The sequence below is a fragment of the Aethalodelphis obliquidens genome, unplaced genomic scaffold (assembly GCF_003676395.1).
Source record: "Aethalodelphis obliquidens isolate GAN/ISIS:26980383/991018 unplaced genomic scaffold, ASM367639v1 scaffold67, whole genome shotgun sequence".
NCBI lineage: Eukaryota > Metazoa > Chordata > Mammalia > Artiodactyla > Delphinidae > Aethalodelphis > Aethalodelphis obliquidens.
Window position 1 is genome coordinate 4,013,067 of NW_020838011.1, and position 20,633 is coordinate 4,033,699.

The following is a 20,633-nucleotide window of genomic DNA, read 5'->3' on the forward strand; positions in this document are numbered from 1 at the left end:
GCTAACTCATCTGGAAAAATGGGAATAATAATATCAAAGGCTTTTCACCTGCCTCTGGTTGGGTTTAATTAAAATCTGTGAAGTTTAATAAATTCTGCAATGAAAATGTTTCACAAATTCAAGATACATGGTCCCTTGTATGTAATATAAAGAGGAACTGCCAAGACCATTGTTTCTACTACTCAGTGCATGTTAATTATTTTTGGACATTGGAGCTGATAATTGAAGATTTTATTTATTCTTTTATATAATAAGTATATACCACTCTTATTTCCAGAGAAGGATTTTATTTGCTTGAATCTTTTCTTCTTCTCTTCTGGTAAAGAGATGACTTATTTAAGGTAACATGATCCAAATGAATATTTTCAACAATTGTATTATTATGCTTGTTATTTTGCTTAACTCTTTCACCATTAATCTGTGCTCTGTATCTAACTGTTTGTTTTTGTTTCTGTGGGGTTTTTTTGTTTGTTTGTTTGGTTTGTTCTTTTATTTTGATTTTTTGTTTGTTTTTTTATAGTCCATGTATGAGTGAAATCATACGGTGTTTGTCTTTCCCTGTCTGACTTATTTTACTTAGCGTAACACCCTCTAACTCCATCTGTGCTGTCACAAAGGGCAGGATTTCATCTTTTTTATGGCTAAGTAATATTCCTTTGTGTATATATACCACATTTTTTATCCATTTATCTATTGATGGGTACTTAGGTTGCTTTCATATCTTGGCTATTGTAAATAATGCTGTGATGAACATAGGGGTGTATTTATCCTTTTCAGTTAATGTTTTCATATTCTTTGGATAAGTAGCCAGAAGGGGAAATGCTGGATCATATGGTAGTTCTGTTTTTAATTTTTTGAGGAAACTCTATACTGTTTTCCACAGTGGCTGTAGCAATTTACATTGTCACCAACAGCATATGAGGGTTCCCTTTTCTCTACATCCTTGCCAACATTTGTTTTCTTGACCTTTTTTTTTTTTTTTGCGGTACGCGGGCCTCTCACTGTTGTGGCCTCTCCCGTTGCGGAGCACAGGCTCTGGACGCGCAGGCTCAGTGGCCATGGCTCACGGGCTTAGCCGCTCTGTGGCATGTGGGATCTTCCCAGACTGGGGCACGAACCCGTGTCCTCTGCATCGGCAGGCGGACTCTAAACCACTGCGCCACCAGGGAAGCCCTTGCCATTTTGATAGTAGCCATTTTAACAGGCACGATGCCTCATTGTGGTTTAGATTTGCATTTCCCTAATAATTAGTGATTTTAATAACTTTTCATGTACCTGTTAGTCACCTGTATGTTTTCTTTGGAAAAAATGTCTATTCAGCTCCTCTGCCCTTTTTAAAATTGTTTTTTGTTGTTGTTGAGTTGTATGAGTTCTTTATACATTTTGGATATTAAACCCATATTGGATATGTCATTTGCAAATATCTTCTCCCATTTGGTAGGTTGTCTTTTTGTTTTGTTGATGGTTGCTTAGCCCTTTGAATAGTTATTAGTTAACCTGTGTTTTTGCAGTTACATTAAGGGAAATGGTGGAGAGGAGACAGAGACAAAAAATATGAGAATTGGTTTGTCTTTTGCAATAGTATATTAAATCTAAGAGTTATATTTCTGGTTATTTTCTTTTGTTTTTTTCTCTGGTTTTTACAGGAGTTGATATTTGTCATATACTGTAAAAGTGATTTTTCACTTAGTTTCTTGTAAAAGACATAAAAATTTGTTTTTCCAATTTTAGTCATCAAAATAAAAAGAAATCTTTTATATTATCATCTCAGCTTAAATTCTTCAACCTTTCATGGAGATCTTAAGCAAAAATACTATGTTTACTTAATCTACATTGTAGGTTTCTGGTTGTTGTAAAAATAATCAGAAATGTGCAAATTCTAAGTAGGTTTCTGGATTGAATCTGAATGGAAGGAGATGCTACATTTTTATTTACAGCTATTTCTTATTTTTGGCTTTGACATTAGAAAATGTTTTATATGTTTCAATGGAAATAGTCTTGAATACAAAGATAAGAACCTTTAAAGATAGGCTTGTTAAGGGACTTCCCTGGCGGTGGTTAAGACTCCACCCTTCCACTGCAGGGGGCATGGTTCCATCCCTGGTTGGGGAACTAAGATCCCATGTGCCATGTGGCGCAGCCAAACAAAAAAAAAGACTTATTAAGATATATTGCTGAATGCTAATTAAGCTTATTGTAGTAATTATTTCTCAGTGTACACACATATCAAATCATTATGTTGTACACTTTAATACAAAGTTATATGTCAATTATATCTTAATAAAACTAGGAAAAGCCTATTTGTTAGAAGTCATATACAAGAAATTTACAGTTATATTAGTTTGCCTTTGGTATTGGTAATTCAGTATTGAAAATTTTATTTATTTGTAAATAATTGCCTTATTTCCATGAATCCTTTTTATTTTAGGAAGTTGTTTTTTTGCTGAGGAACTGAAGAGTTATTGAGGAAAGACAGAGTTTTTTTTTTTCCAAAGTAGTGTATCCAAAACAATTTTTGTAGAATATTAATACTAAATAGTTAGGAAAACTCTAAATCTAGAAATTTATTGCATGAAGGAAACAATTTTAAAGTTGTACCATCTAGCACATCATTGTTTGCCTAAGATTGAGATGCTTATTATAAAGATAATAAGCTTCTAATGAGTAATGGTAACACATAAAATTGACCATTTTTAGTTTATCTCATTTTCATCTATTCTATCTTTTTCTCTACTTCCTCTTACCAATCTCTTCTTCTTTCTCTCCATTTTCCTTCCCTTCTTCTCATTAAAAAAAAAGTTTATTTAAAGTATTTTTTTTTCTTTTTCAATATAGTACGTATTTTTCAAATAATCACTTGATAGAGCCAGGCATATACATTTCAATAATATGGCAAGTGATATCTCAGTGTAGGGAATCTAGATGAGGACATTTTTTCCCCAAGTTCTGACACTAACATATTATTCTTGTTTGAGCTATTCTTCCAATAAAGCATTTTAGAACTTAATAGTAGTCTATGCCTTTTTAAGCCTATCTCTTCCCTCCCTCTGTCTCTTCTGTGGTTTAGTGAGTTAGACATTCCTCAAAATTCTGCAATCTTATTGTTAAGAAGTTTAGTTATTATAGAGTGTAATTTTTGGAATATAAAAAATACATTTTTCAGTTATATTTTTCTATGTCCTCATTTTTAGAATAGGTGAAATATGCAAGATATTATAATGTGTTATTTGAAGTTATTGTTAATATATTTTCACAAGCATAATATTGACTTATCTCTGTCTCAGTTTTGGCTGAAAACATGACAGGAGGTAAGAAACTCTACTTCTTCAGTAAAAGCTAAAATTTCAAGTATTTGTAATAGTTATATACCTATTGGTAAAAATGAAATAACTTTTAAACTTCTATCAAAAGTCATTGAACCTCGTTATCTTTTTCATCAAAAACTTCCCCAGATTCCTCAAAATGATGTTATTTTATTCAGTTTCAAGTTGTGGTAAAGTGTGGTTGAGTACTAAACTGAGTCAGAGTATGTAAGAGCAAAGTTTAGAAAAATATTTTTGCCTACATTTTTGGATTGCAATATAAATGATTTAGAAAGATGGTAAAAAAGTACAGGCTGTGGATAAATTCCAATGTGCTAATAACTGCTTGTTTCCAGTGTGCAACAAAGCAAGGAAAAGTTGAGATTCATTTTGGGGAAATTTTATAGCAATTTGTTATTTGTTGCAACATCCAAACATGATCAATGGGTCTTGTTTTGTTGAGAGGGATATATTTCATGAAAGAATTGGTCTGTGACACATTGTATTGGAAAAAAAAGTCTTTTACCACAGATAGTCTGTAAAGCAATGGCTTAGAAAAACAATCCTCTCATCTGGTTTGATTGTTTTATGTATGGCTATTTTTTAGAAAATTTAGAAAAGTTTTCCTAAGTGGTAAATATTATGATAATAGATGTTTTAGAATAGTTTGTCAAGTTTTATATTTTTTCACTTTTAGAGGAAGTGTCTATATATAATTGAGGATCCAACTTTGTGCTTAAATTGTGTCTGCTCCATGAATGAGACATATGGGTTGTGAACTTTGGTGAGGGAGACAATTTTAGGGGGAAACCTTTTACTGCTGAAGTAATAAGCCCAAAGGGATCAGATTCATTGTATGTTGGTGGTGGAACAGTGAAGATTTTTGGTAAACATTTGTTCAATTTTTTTTTTTTAATGAGCTACACATTTTAGGCAAAAGTGTATCAGTTAGCAGTTGAGCTTGGTCCAAATTGATTAAAGATAGGATTTTTAATTTTTCCTAAGATGAGTTATCCAGACACAGGGAACAGAGACTGGTGTGGTTTCCTAGGACTAAGCTTTTCTGTTGTACTTATGTGTAACCTTCATTTTCACCCTTGCAAAATGGTTTCTAACTAGAGTGCCGGTCACCATGTTCTGGCTAAAAAAGGAGAAGGGCCAGAAGCAAAAGGCACATTTCATCTAACACTGCCCTTCATTTTGGAGATTTTTCTACATGTCGCACTTAATAACTTTGTTACATTTCATTTGGCAAAATGATGCCACGTATTCTCTCATATCTGAAAGAGTGGAAGTGTAATTCCTTTTTAAGTTGAGAACAGAGCTTCTGCCAAGATTAATGAAATTATAGTAAGGCGGCATTAGAGAATGGATATTGGGTAATCACCTAGCAGTCTCTGCTATAGCAATGGTCTGATATTCCACAACTGAGCATATTTCAAGCTCTGAACATCTGACCTGCTTTTGTCTTCAAAATGGCAGTAAATTTAGATCAAATTCTGTTTGGGGTCATCTCTGTTCATTACTTCAGTGTCTTGAGCACTGTCTGATTTTTTATGTTCTTGCAGTATTTTATTCTTCCTGACAGTCTTCCTATTGATATTATTTCTTTTTCTTTTTTTTTTTTGCTCTCGGTAAGAGCTTTGTTCTTTGATAAAATGATACACATTGATAAGTTCTGCAAAAGAAAACCACTTTCAATGAAAAGAGACCATTTGAATAGGGAAACGGCATTCTGTTCCGAAAATTCTCAGTAAGGCCCAATGTTTGTTTTGTTCATTTTCTAGTAAAATGCTCTATTCATCATTAATATGCATTCATATAATATGGCTCAATACCTAATTTTATTAACTGTGTTGAATATTCATTATTCTATGAGTGGAGTTTAAGAGGAGATACTCGATTGGATATACAGGTAGCACAGAGTAAAATTTAAAAGCTCTGTAATATTTAGGAAGAAAACGTATGTGAATTTAATTCAGATATTATCTACATGTTACTGATTATAAATAGAAATCCTGTCATACATTTCAATAGTTTACTTGATTCAGAGTGGTTTTTATGGCTTTACAGTTTTACAGATTCATAGATGACAATTGTTGTATTAAGAATGTATGTATAGGGCTTCCCTGGTGGTGCAGTGGTTGAGAGTCCGCCTGCCAATGCAGGGGACGCGGGTTCGTGCCCCGGTCCGGGAAGATCCCACATGCCGTGGAGCAGCTGGGCCCTTGAGCCATGGCCCCTGAGCCTGTGCGTCCGGAGCCTGTGCTCTGCAGCGGGAGAGGCCACAACAGTGAGAGGCCTGCGTACCGCCAAAAAGAAAAAAAAAAGAATTTATGTATAATACATGTATGATACATGCAAGTAGAATTTTTGTATCGTTATGACTATATTTTATTTTGGTGTTTTCAGAGAAGTAAAATATATTTATATATTTTAAATAATCTATTTTTTTACAACTCTAGATAGATCTGGTTGTGCATGACTAAAAAGTTAAAAATTTTAAGGCACACCTTTTTATTTTCTTCCCTTTTTTTCTTACATGGTATCTTTTACATTAGGGAGCATGTCTCTGTGAATGTGCATTAGATATACTAATCAGTAATTTTAAAACATTTTGGTTTCTGTAAATGTACTCATGGGTTAGTACTTCATACATATTTTTATCATGATAAATTCTAAATAATAATAAAATATTTGCACTGGATAAAAGTTTAGAGACTAGTTCAAAGTCTCATTTTTTATAGATGAAGAAACTAAAGCATAGAGTAATTCAGAATCATACCCAAGTTCAAAAAAAGCCACTTATTAGGTGAGGTGAATTAGAACTTCATTCTCTAAATCTTTATTTTTCTATCACCTGACTCAAAGAAGAAATCTGCATACCAGATGAGAAATGCCATTCTAGTTATTTTGGAATACTAGTGGAAGATATATTCAAGTTTTAGCTCTGTCGCTTAAGAACTGCATAACTTGGAGCAAAATACTTGCCTGTCATCAGTTTTCTGTAAAACTGGCAAATGCCGTCTTACTAACAAATTCATTCACACAATTGCTGTGAAGATCAAATAAGATGCATGTGAAAAGCACTAGAAGTCTAATAATAGTACCACCAACAAGAATAATTTATATCTCTATGGCACTTTTAGGAAGTACTATTTATTATTGCTCTAGTGCCTAATTCATTTGACCTGCTTATTTTTCTTTCATTTTATACAGAGAAATCATGAAAAATATTTCTACATGCTGTGATGCTAAATACAAGTAGGAAAATTTCTCTCATGATTTCAGCAGGATTAAATTTAATTTATTAATTTATAATTTTTGCAAATTATTTAAAGTTAATGTATATAAATGTGATCTGTAGTATCAAATAACTAAATATTAGGAACTTTAATGAGTTCATCTGATAATAGTTCCATAGATGTGATTAGTACCAAGAGCCAGAACTCCTTGATGGTGCTGATTTTACTATCTATTTTCAAGGAAACAAAAATACACCTGGCTACTAGGAGAAGCATCCCTAGTATGTCTGTGGCTTAATACCATTCACAGTGTTTATAATTAGATAGGAATTTTCTTTAAACATCATTAATTTTTTCCGTCATTCTTTCTTGTCCTTGAAAACATCTATTCATCCTTCAAGTTTCAATCTGATACTACCACCTTTGTGAATCTTCTCCTAATTTATCTATTAATTTATATAACTTTTATAACGTGTAAGGGATGTACTATGAAAATTTGTCCCCAAAAGGCATGTAAAGAGTTACTGCTTTGCATTTTCAGGTCTTTCCATGTTTTAAAGAGAATAGTCAGCAGATTTCAATGTGTGTATTTTGAGGGTAGAAAGTCTTGAGAATCTTTCATTTAAGGTAACCTTTGAGCCTTAGAATTCAAATGAATATATAACCTTTTTATGCAAATGTTAACTTTAGTATCTCTGAAAAGTTTACCAACTAGAGTATCCTCTTTAGAACATCCTCCTTAAAACATTCTTCAAAATTTTGTCTTTTTAAATGCTTCTTTGATTTCTAGTTTATTTGATTTCTCATCACGTATTTTCAGCTAAGATTGTGACAAACATATGTCATTATTATGCTTGTCGATATACACAAACATTCACAAACATATCATGTTTATGTCTATACAAAGATAAGACAAAATGGTTTATGGTTAAGTATTATGGAGCATCTTATTCTATACTTGGTTGTATTATATGTACTGAGGTTTTCAAGACATTTTTTATAAACATGATATAACCAAAACTGGTCCAAGATATTTTTCTATGTAGTATATGCAAGTAAGTAATTTTAAGGCTAATATAAATGCTGCAGAATATCTAATTCATTGGTATTATAAATATTGATAAAGTCTGGCATGGGGGTATGGTATCACACTGTCTTATTAATTAGTAAATTTTTGGTTATGCGATTTTATTTTTTTATAAATAGTTTTAAGAACTTATATATTCTTAAAATATAAACCATACGTGTAAGATTATATATACTTAAGAATAGATAGATTATATAGATTGATAGAAAGAAAGAAATTAAAAGTCACTGCCTTGCTTTTGCCTAAAGTATTATGTTAAACAGATAACAGAAAAAGTAACAATTTTCATGGTGAAATTTTGATGAGTATAAAAATAGATAAAACATTAAATCCTAAGCCTAAATATAATGAAGAGGTATTTCTGAGAGTTCTAAGGGGACTATGTTATATGAGTTTTGACATTAATTTTGGTGTGGGGGAGCATGACAGATACTTTTTAAAATTGAGAGGAACTAGATTTTGTTTTGAGATAAAACTATATAGTTTGTCTGAGTTGGTTACATCTTGACTACACCCAAAGTTTTACAGTTCTACTTACCTGTCTTACATAGTATTTGTGTTGCAGATAAACCTTGGAGTCGACAGTCAACTACCCTAATAAAACAACAAGAAAGGCACTGATCATTTCCCTAAAGAAACTGAGTTATTAAAGTTCTGCTAGGTAGAGAAGTAACAGGTGGGAAGAGGACTTAGGGAACAGCATGGATAAAGCAAGAGGCCATGAACTTTCGTTATATTCCAGGGTAGGTTGAATCCGGTGTGGAGAAGATTAGCAAGAGATGAGCTGGAAAGGTATAATGAGGTTGAATTTCAAGAGTTATTGAGTGTTATGGTAGGGAGTTTGAATTTCATGCTACAGCAACATGAAGTCATCTGAGACTTGATGAAGAGATAGGGAAAGGCCTTCTCAAATAGACCTGTCTGGCAGCAGTGTGGAAGGTAAGTTAGGATTCAGACAAAGAATTCACAGGGCCCTGAACTTGTGGAATGACAGAAACAGAATGAAGGGGATGGTGTTGAAAGAGGTATTATGGATTTGGTTTAAAGGAATTCACAGGCTTATGTGGGGAGCAGAATGTGGAAGAGGGAGTCTCCACCTTAGTAGCAGGATTTGTAACGTGACTGACTGGAAGACCAGTGATGTTATTTTAATATATTGAAATCACAAGAAGTGAAAGAGCTGGACTACCAGGAGAGGGTAATGGTTGGGGGATGTTTCAGAATTGCCAAAAAGCTTGGTTGTGTTGTTCATTTTGCGGTTGGAAATGCATTGTTTTGGAACTTAGAAGCAAGGCCACGGTTCAACTGAGATATGAAGAATGGGACAGAATGTTTATAGTAGTCATAAGCCAAGGGTGGATTTTAGGCTAAGAACATGTTTAAAAATGGGACTTTGACGAACACCTCCATTTAAAGATGAAGTAGAGGATGAGAAGTTAGTGAAGGAAGCTGAGAAGGGTTAACATTAGAGATTCAGAAAGAAACACAGAGGGGGAGGACAATGTCACAGAGTTAATACTGAAGAAAATTTCGAGGAAATCAACAGTGTCAAAGGTTACGAAAGTTAGGTCTGAAAAGACCGTGGGGTCTGAAAATGTAGTTTGTATTCAGATATTGAGAAGTATATAATTGCATATTGGGTGAGAGTCATCTCAGGAGCACAGGAAATAAAGGGAATTGAAGATTGAGTAATTTAAACTGAGATTTAGCAAAGGAAATTTTGTTGCCTAAAGAAGTACTTCCAGCAATAGCAAATTAAAGACTCACATCAGTGTAGAAAGAAACATGACCCTCAAGTTATTTCCATTACACCCTGTTGTCTCTCCAGAAAAGAGAACATGGGTAGAAAGCAAGCTGAAAAGTTAAAGCTGAAGGAAAATAAAGCATATACTAAGTAAACAGTTGGAGAGACAAGACACTTTGGACTACCATTTTCAGGAGTAAGTAGGTTCATGTATCATATATCTTTTAATATATTCTAAAGTTCTACACATGGTAATTTTACACTCAGTGTAGTTGAATTGATTTTTACCCTCACTTCTCTTGTTTAGACTTGGGGAAAATGATTACAGTTTTTATCAGGTTATTCCTTCTTTGAACATAAGAGGTAGCTCTGTACATTCTCATGTACACATTTCAAAAAGACCAATAAATGGTTTTTAAAAAGTTCCTGTTTTGTAGGCAGTATGATTTGAGAAATTGGGGCAGTAGCTTGCCTGAGTGCTGGATATTTAAGAGACTCTCAAGTTATTATAAATTACAGTTCAGAAATATGAATGGGAAATAGTCATTTTAATTAGGAAGATACACTTGGAAATGAAGTAATTTTTTTAAGGTAATTTCCTTGGTGAGTGTTTTACTGATCACTTGAATTTATTTACCACACAGACGTCACTATGAAATAGGTATTTATGGGGTAGTTTTTAACTAGAAATAATGTTTTTTAGAGTTGAAGTGATGAATCATTTTATCCATATCTTGGCCCTAGTGAAAGGTGATCCCATTGATAGATTTGGCATATCCTAACTGAATGCTTTGTCTTCTAAAACACAACAAAATCTGTCTTACATTTATGTTCAAAAGCTCTACACCAACAATGAGGTACAAAGATAATCAAAATATTAACCTGTACTTTGGAAACAAACAGGTAATTTTGCCTTTCATCATAACCGAAGCACTTTATAAATTAATAGAAAAATAAGTTATATGGCTACATATTTCTAAATGTAAATGGGATTGGAAGCAAGTCAACTAACCTAGTCAAATTTATGAACACAAGTGCAATAGTGTAGCTGTTGAGATGGCTTCACAGATATGAAGAATATGTCATTCAGAAGGACACATTGATTCAAGTTAGTTCTTTTCTGCTTGTTTGCATTTAATTATGTCCTAAAAGGATTGCTATAGAGAATAAAATATACATGAACTAGCACTTCTGATTTATAAAAGTATATCAATGACATTTCAATTTCGAGTGCAACCTCTGTAGGGAGAATAAGACTGTACATGCAACTTGCATTAACGATATTGAATTCAAATGAACATTTATTCCTATTTCTCATTCATCTTTTAGCCAAGATATTTTATTCCTACTGAAATGTACATTTGAACATTGCTTGTACTTAAAACCCACAATCAATAAAACCAAGATAGAAAAATAAGTAAATAAAGCTTGAAAAAAATTATGTTCTTAATTTCATTCTTTGTTGGTCCCTTATAAAGGTGGTGTTTCTCAATGCCCCTTAGTAAATATGGAATTAAGAAATTGAATCTGCCAGTAGCTGACTATGGAGAGAATTAAATTTTTTCTTGTGAATGCAGCACATATCTGATATGTTGATATCATATCAGAATATACTCCACCTAGTATTTTGATATTAAGTATAGCAGACGTTTAGTGGCAACATTAAAACCTTGAGCTCAGGAAAGCCGCAGGGTGATTTTACAAAGAATAATGAGTGTTAAACAGTAGTTTCAAACTCAGTGTCTTTGATGTTCCAATAGTCATTGAATGCTACTAATATCCATTCTCCTTCCGTAAGTCTGGTTTTTTCCTCAAAAGTTTGAGCCACAGCCAGGGTAAGATAAACTGCCTTTCTCTTTAATTTTAAATTACTTGTCATTGTAATCATTATTATCACTTGTAACCAAAGAAAAGAGGTGGATTGGCAATGCAGTCTATGTATAGTTTCTGTCATTTTAATGGAAACAGTCTGTCTTTGTTAGGAATCTGAGGTAAATTGCACCAACCATGAAAGAGGATCTTTAAGGTGCTTAAACAATCCCTCTATAAAACAAAACCAGTAGATGTGAGGGTCATCTGGCAGTAGCAGCTGTCCTCCGTTGTCCCTTCCTCAATGGCTGTTCTCATTCCACAGTAGGTACCCTTCCTTTGTCCCGGGAAGTTGTTGTCCCTTTAGAGACTGAACACTCAACAGAAGATAGCCTACTGAGATAGAAGACAACTATTTTTTGTAGGAATACTCAGTCTCAGGTAACTGGACCTGTTTGTTACCACCTATAACAAGTTCCATTGACATTAAACTGTTCTAAATATTTTTGTGTTGTACAGAGAGCAAACTAAATATAGTTGACCCTTGAACAACACCCATTTGAACTGCGCAGGTCCACTTACACATGTATATTTTTCAACAGTAAATACTACAGTACTACAGTCCTTGGTTGGCTGAAACTGCGGATGTGGGGGAAGGGAGGCTCCCCGGGCTGAATATAAATTATAAGAGGATTAACCCCTGCATTGTTCAAAATTTAACTGCATGAACAAAATGAATTGGAATATAACAAAGTTCTGTTGTAAAATCACCATGTAAGAAGAAATGATTAGGAAAGAATGAAAGCAAGAAAATCTGGAAAGATAGATTTTAATATTAAATCTGCCTCAGGAAGGAAGCTATTTTAAGTCATATTATTAATGTCAATAATAGCTTACAATGTACTTGTCTAATAGGGACAGTATTTAAAAAAATAACTTAAGTTCTTAATAAATTAATAGCAATAACATGCCCTGTCCCAGTAAACATAGATAAGCTAATTAATTTATCTCTGCTTCAGTTTTCTCATAAGTAAAATGGGGATACTAATAGGTACTTTATAGTTTTGTTACAGTGATTGAGCCAATATATGTTGAGTATTCAGAAGTGTTCTAGGACAGAATAAGTTAAATGTTTGCTATTATTTTTAATAATTACTAATAGCAAACTGGACTTACTGAGCTTTCCTTTACCCTTTTGCAGAATCACTTGCTTTGTTATGAAGTATGTAAACCAATTGATCTTTTACCCTGAAGAATTAGTGTAAGACCAAGTTCTTGAAACTGGTTTATTTCAAGATATAATTGAAATTTCACTGTCACTTTTATGATTCTGTAAATGCCATAAATTTTGTTTGTAGTAATGGTACATATAAAAAGTTGACTCTTTTAAATCAAGTTATTATGTTGTATATTAACCTGATTATGACTGTTCTGCCATGACATATTTCATCCATGCTCATCCATTTTTAGTCCATTTCACATTTCTGTATTACCTGTTATGCAATTAGATTATAATACAAGGCAGGCTTTAACTTTTAAAAGACAAGAGAAGCCTGATAGGTAACAAGTACATTGGACTCTCTGCTAATCCTGAATTATTGTTGCAAGTGTCTCATTAATTATAATACTTTTCTTACTCATGATTGGTGTTTTCTGTGTTTCTAGTGCTTCATTTAGGCATGAAGTTACTAATTTCCTAAGCAAAGGATCAGGGTATGCTACAAAACCTTATAAGAGCTCTTTTAACATTTAGAAGTAGCAGTTCTAGAATAAAAATGCATAGAATAGAGAAATTAAATGATTATTTTCCTGCATTCCAATGATCCCGGAACTTCACTATGCACTGTTTCTATCTGGTATTTTCAGTGTTTCTTATGTATATTTTTATCATTATATTCTGGGCTCATTACATACAAGGTTGTATCTTGTGTATTATTCCTCTTTGAATTGTCAGCTCACAGTAGATTGCTTGTCAGTAGAAATTTAATAAAAATTTGTTAAATTTAATTTATGAATGTATACATAATAAGATATCTTGTATAAGATATCTAGATATTGTATTAGTGAAAGTTTACAAAGGTGTGACTTTTGATACTTTACAGTGTCAGGATTGTGAATAGTTTTTTCTTTTTAAAATTAACCTATCAGGCCACCTCGCTGCTCACTAATGCTATAACTTCTGTGTTACTAAATAACGATGGATAATTTCCAGTATCATCTTACTTAAGTCTCAGTAGGATTCAAAGCACTTAATGACTCACTTTTTTCTGACACTTTTTTTTTTTTTTTTTATGTGATGAACTATATCACGTCTCTGGCACTTCCTTTTCAGTTGTAGGCAATGCCATTTGATTTTCCTCCTTTCCCTGTTTACTGAGTTCTTTCTTTGGGTTTTCTAGCCTACTTGTCTTCTTATATTCCTATTCTGTAAATACTGATTCTGTATTGCTGACTCACAAATTTTTATCTGTATGGACTTGATTCCAGACTCATATATCACATATTCAGCTGCCTCTTGACATCTCAACTTGGGTGTCTTATAGGCTTCTCAAATTAACATTTTCAAAAATATTAAAAAAAAAAATCTCTCTTGCCTTCCACAACTGTTCTACCTACCTACCAATCTTCCCCATATCAATAAGTAAGACTTCCATTATGCCAAGGACTTTTGAATCATCCATGATACCTCTGTCTTACTCACTCCAGAAGCTGCTCCTTTTGATTGGACCCCCCCCAAATATCTCTCAAATGGAGCCAGTTTTCATTATACTCCTAAAGGCTATCTGCTTAGTCCAAGCCACTTAGTTTTCTGATTTAGTCTACTAGAATGTGACCTCTTAAGGGCAGTAATTAGATATGTTTTGGTTCTTGCTATTTTTCAAGTGACTAACCTAGCAGCTGCCTCACAGTAGGTATTGGAAGATATCTGTGGAATAAATGGATTGATTGGGGCTTCCTGGAGGAGCCTCTTCTATAATCACTGATAATGATATCTTGATAGAGAGGTCTGCCACAGTCATGGTGGGAAGACTGCTGGCAAATCCTGCATTAATTGACCCTGATATTATTCGAGGTAAATTCTAGTGCCTTTTTGGTGAAATCTTTCTAGAACTTTGATACAGTGATAAGTTTTGACAGAGTGATTCGTGATTTACATAAAAGCAGTATTGTGAATGCCATGTGCACATATATCTTTAACTCAAAATATATGGTATCTAACTAAGAAATTCCATACATTTAAATATTTATAAAATCAAATGATATTCTGATTTTAATCCTTTGTTTCTGTAGTCAGAATAGGTAATGGACACACACAAAATAGTTTCCTTCTTTAGCATTAATGAAAGCTTAATGATTATCCTGAATCCTGCTATTTTAAAATTATTACTGAGATGTAATAATTTTGAAGCAGAAAGAGTACTTTATACTTCAATATTTAGTGAATATTTAGCTTCTTATTCATTGAGTGATTTCAAAATTAACCAAGGTACTTCACCTATGCTGGGTTTTTTTTTTTTTTAGTTTTTGATTAGAGCTGATTTTAAAACATAATCACAGCTTGGCTTTAACTGATATAACTTGTAAAATGAAGATCTGTAAAACTGAAGATGTACATGTCATCACTCTCATTTTTTTAATTCAAATGGACTCTGCAGATATTTTTAATATTAATCATAATTTACATTTATTAAAAAAACTAATTCATTTGTTTATATGGCCACTAAGATTAAAAATATCACTCAAGTTCTGTGAAGAGAAAGCTTTCAAACATTAAATTGAAGAAGATAGAATTCATAATTCTCTTTATTGTAAATGATGAAATAAAAATAATGTAACCCATATTTTTAAATGCCAGAGCAATTTGACTTGCTATTTATGTTGAAAATATTTTTCAGTAATATATTTGGTCATATGCAATTATGATATTTTTGGTGAATTTTTGTGTGATGTGACCATTTAAATTTGATATGCTTTATGCAGATGACTGTTGTTTTTTATGGTACTGTAGCCCCTGAAATAAAAGTGAATCATTGATTTTGCCATTTATTTCATTTTTTTTCATGATTAGAATTGTTTGTCATTGTTTCAAAAAAGAGTTCATGCTTACTAATAAAACTGAAAGAAAAAATAACAACAGATGTAGAGAGTAAAAAGTAGAGGTTCCTTTCCAATCCTCTGCTTAAATTTCAACTCCCACCAGACACTTATGGATTCATCATATCTTAAGTTTTCCATATCAATGCATTTCTTGATAAATGTATATGTGCCCATTTTCAATGTGAAAATAGAAAGGTTGGTTTGGGTCTCTACGTATAGGCTCAGAAAGCTATTTTTGTCTGTGTTGTATGGTCTACATAATATTGTCTCATTCTAAAATATGTATTAATCTGATTACTTTTCACCATCTCCTTTAATCAATGCATAATCCAAATGTTTTATCCCTCACCTGAACAGTCTTCTTTCTGGTCTTCTACCTTGTTCCCTGACAGTCCTTTTTCCATAAAACAGTAAGTGAAATCATCCCAAAAGATAAATTAAATCTCATCACTTCGCTGATTAAAACTTTCAAATTAAACATTGATATTTGGTTATTTTGGGAGATATGAATTAAAGTTATAAATGGGAAATTAATCTTCATTGTGTCAGTTTCATTTTTAGAGTTAGTATTCCTACTAGACCTTTATTAGTAATCACTTCTGTGATAGTCAACATTATAAAATTTTAAAGATCTCAAGATAGTCAGTTTTCATGTTAGACTATGTCAGACATTTTTAGGAATATTTCAGGATTCAAATTAAAAACCTTTGGAACACTGAACCCTTTAATATTCCATTCCATGTTTACATAACCATTTATTGCCTATGTATTACATATTTCCCTTTGCAGGCTATTTCTATGTCTAGACTATCGTCTTATGTATATGTGTATTAGTAGTAGGTATATTATAAAATGTTGAGTCTATTCTTAGGTCATTTATTTCTAAAAAGGTTATAAAATATTGTTTATACAAAATATAGGAAATATCTTTGCTAAATTGGAAAAATTCAATCTTAGGCAAAATTAGAGGGGAGAGAAGCTCAAGAATTATTTGAAAAGATTATTTACATTTGCGACACTTCATTTGAAGAAAACATGCACTTTTGCATTAGCTCACAAGTGAATATGGATCTATACCAGCTTAATAGTATTTATTCTTCTTTACAAGTGCCTCAGTTTTAATAAGGACAAGGAGATTGTGTGTGTGGTGTTGTGCCTGTGTTCATTCTTGTGCATCTACTCTTTTGGTAATAAATATATAAAATTATATTTTGATGCACAGCAAAGGAAACCATAAACAAGACCAAAAGACAACCCTCAGAATGGGAGAAAATATTTGCAAATGAAGCAACTGACAGAGGATTAATCTCCAAAATTTACAAACAGCTCATGCAGCTCAATAACAAAAAAACAAACAACCCAATCCAAAAATGGGCAGAGGACCTAAATAGACATTTCTCCAAAGAAGATATACAGACTGCCAACAAACACATGAAAGAATGCTCAACATCATTAATCATTAGAGAAATGCAAATCAAAACTACAATGAGATATCATCTCACACCAGTCAGAATGGCCATCGTCAAAAAATCTAGAAACAGTAGATTCTGGAGAGGGTGTGGAGAAAAGGGAACAGTCTTGCACTGCTGATGGGAATGTGAATTGGTACAGCTACTATGGAGAACAGTATGGAGGTTCCTTAAAAAACTACAAATAGAACTACCATACGACCCAGCAATCCCACTATTGGGCATATACCCTGAGAAAACCATAATTCAAAAAGAGTCATGGAAAAAAAAAAAAAAAAAAAGAGTCATGCACCAAAATGTTCATTGCAGCTCTATTTACAATAGCCCGGAGATGGAAACAACCTAAGCATCCATCATCGGATGAATGGATAAAGAAGATGTGGCACATACATACAATGGAATATTACTCAGCCATAAAAAGAAACGAAATTGAGCTATTTGTAATGAGGTGGATGGACCTAGAGTCTGTCATACAGAGTGAAGTAAGTCAGAAAGAGAAAGACAAATACTGTATGCTAACACATATATATGGAATTTAAGAAAAAAAATGTCATGAAGAACCTAGGGGTAAGATGGGAATAAAGACACAGACGTACTAGAGAATGGACTTGAGGATATGGAGATGGGGTAGGGTAAGCTGTGACAAAGCGAGAGAGTAGCATGGACATATATACACTCCAAGCGTAAAACAGATAGCTAGTGGGAAGCGGCTGCATAGCACAGGGAGATCAGCTCGGTGCTTTGTGACCACCTAGAGTGGTGGGATAGGGAGGGTGGGAGGGAAGGAGACGCAAGAGGGAAGAGATATGGGTACATATGTATATGTATAACTCATTCACTTTGTTATAAAGCAGAAACTAACACACCATTGTAAAGCAATCATACTCCAATAAAGCTGTAAAAAAATTATATTTTGAGGTTTTTCATGTATATTGATGAATATACATACTATTTTAGTTATTGCTTGTTGGTGGCAGGTCAGTTAAAGGAGAGAGAGTACATTTATTTTTAGGAGACATAATAGATACGATCTATCAGATTGAGACAAATTGAGAGAATGCATCTCATTTTATGAATATTTTCCTCTTTTCTAGTTCTAGTATGTTTTCTTGTCCTTACTCATCACCTTTCTTTACATCTCTCTCCACAGTTAAGTGATTTTTTGTCCTATTTTTCTTAAAATACAAAACCAAAAGGAATGTCTCAGTTTTATATAATCTAGCATATTTCAAAGAATGTATTAAAAATAAAAGTAGTTCCTAATATGTAATATGTGTTCATAATAAATATGAACCTTGCATAATAGACACTTTTTACAAATTTGGGGTTTATTCTAAAAATTCAATTAGTATGTAATGCTTGCAGACCTGATGTACTCTGAACAACTTCATTAGTATGAAAGGACAAAAAGAATTGATTTCATTTTACATGAAATCAACAGTAAGAGATGATTAGTACTGAATTTAAGCTCATGATTCCAAATGTGAGTAGCTTTTATATAATAATACTTTTGTCAGTACTGGTTAATTCATCATCTTTGGCATCTATTTATTGTTTGTTTAAAATATATTTTTTTGTTTCTTAGAAAAATTAAAGATGACAACTCTAGTTCATTTTTGGCTTCTACTTGAATTTTAAAATATTTTTGTATTTTGATTTTATTTATGGGATAAATGTTTATGGATATGCAATTTGATGAGCACCTCATCCTATAAAAGACCATGATTAATAGATCACTTATCATGTGGATAAACTCATTCTGATTCTTATATATTCATTCACTTATTCATCCATGGACAGTCCCTGAGTGTCAGTCTGTTTTCTGTGTTAGTACTTGTGATACACGTCTGGCTGGACAGTTTCTGCTCTCAAGGAGCTCATAGTTGAATATGTCATAGTTGATTTGGGAAGACCAACATAAATAAACAGTTACAGGAAAATGTAATGAGTTTCTTAAGAGATGTATGTGCAAGGGGCACTGCAGGAATTTAGGACAGCAGGGAACTCTGCCAAAGTTCCCAGAGAAAAGAAGGAAGTACTAGGAGATTATGAGACCTAGCACTGACAGCTGTCCACTCCAAGTAGAGAGAATATGTTCAAAGGGACAGTGGTGTGAGACAGTGCAGTGGTACCCAGAGTTAAACGACAGCAGTAGAGCTGCCTCCCTGTAACTGTTGAGGCCAGTCTTCTGAAAACTCTAGTGGTACAGTTTATAGATGAGAAAATTAACACCTCATATAAAATGCAGGGTGGAACCAAAGCCGTTGTCCGTATGAAAGACTGTTAGAATAATGCTTTTGAATTTGTAATATTTGTCATTGAAGAGAGAGGTCTAGGCTGGAGACAAACATTTGGGATTGGTCAGCATATAGGTTCAGAGAAAACGTGGGCTTGCCTGAAATTTCCAGGGGCCTTGAACTTGATAGACCTTCAACACTGACCAACTTTGTTTTTTGTTAATGCATAAATATCTAAAGATCACAAGTAATACTGGATTAAATAATGTCGATAGGAACCTAAAAGTGGGAAGACAGAAGGTGAATTTATAAAAATGTTGTTGTATATGAATATAGAAAAAACATATTTGAGGTAAAGAGTATAATGACTGTTACACCATTGATCTAAAACCAAAAATTCAGTATGTTTATAATTAAATTTTATTCATTGATTTGAAAAGGTGAGTATACTCTCATATAAAACATATGCAATGTAATGGATACTTTATAAATCTTTAGGGTTTATGTTAAAAATGTAAAGACATCCTAAAAACTATCCATTGCATTTTTGTGACTGCTAAGTTTTTTCAACAGTAGTCTTTAATACACCATAATATTACTGGCAGTGAGGCAGACACTTTGCGTTTGTTTCCTGGCAATGATAATAAATTTGACAACTCCCTTTTTCCATGCTCTTTACCTCCTCACCTCGTCAGTCATGATGTCTTGTCTGTTGGATCTGTAACAGTTTTATATATGTACTTTCTTACCGCAGCTGTGTTTATGTTAAACCTGTCACCTTCTATTTGTAAATTTCCTGTCATCTTCCTTTTAAAAGTGCATACTGGTCTCAGAATCTCATTTGTAAAATATCATTTTCATCATGCCATTCTCCTTAGAAATAATTGAATTACTTGATGAATACAGATAAAAATCCATGAACAAGTTTCTCCTTAAGTAAACTTCCCTTTCAGTACAAGTTTCTTCTTCTCTATAAGCCCCACCTCCAACAGACTTCTTCCATACTTAGTTCATCCTCTTTTCTCTGCTTACAATTTTCTTTGTCCTCCTCCCTCCCTTTCCTCACTTCAAGGTCCAGATCAAATCCTATTCTCCTTCACTGGACATCAATGATATTTTTTCTCTGAATTCTTTTGAAACCCATCCACACTTGGAACTTAATCCAAACAAATGGTTAACATTAGTAACAGATTTACATTATTGACTTCTCAGGCCTATGTACCTTGTTTTCCCTAGCTACCTGGAAAACTCCACCAGGGCTGTCTTCTGTACTTCTTGGAATTCCTTATACTCAGTGTTGTGTTTCTCAATATATAGTGTTTAAGCATTTTTTGATGGAGTGATAAGGCAGATGTACCCTCAGTGAGATGATGAATATGAATATGACAGAGTAAAAGAAGATACGAATATTTTAATACCCTTTTTAAGAATTTGCATGCTAAAATGCATACAAAAATATAAAACTGTAAGTATCTGAGACACCCTATCACTCTCCTTCGCATTAGCCTATTTCATTTCCTTCCTAGTACTAAGTGTCATCAGAAATGAACTTATTTATTTACTTATTTAGTGGCATTTTTGTCTAGTTGATACATAGACTAGGCTCCATAGGATACTTGTCTGTCCTCACTGCTGTGTCGCC

General features: G+C 33.1%; 1 protein-coding gene across 1 annotated transcript in view; it reads left to right on the top strand.

The window, feature by feature from the left end:
* Positions 1-20,633, top strand: part of ADGRL3 (adhesion G protein-coupled receptor L3) — an 864,166-nt gene that overhangs the window by 205,436 nt on the left and 638,097 nt on the right. The window lies entirely within an intron of this gene.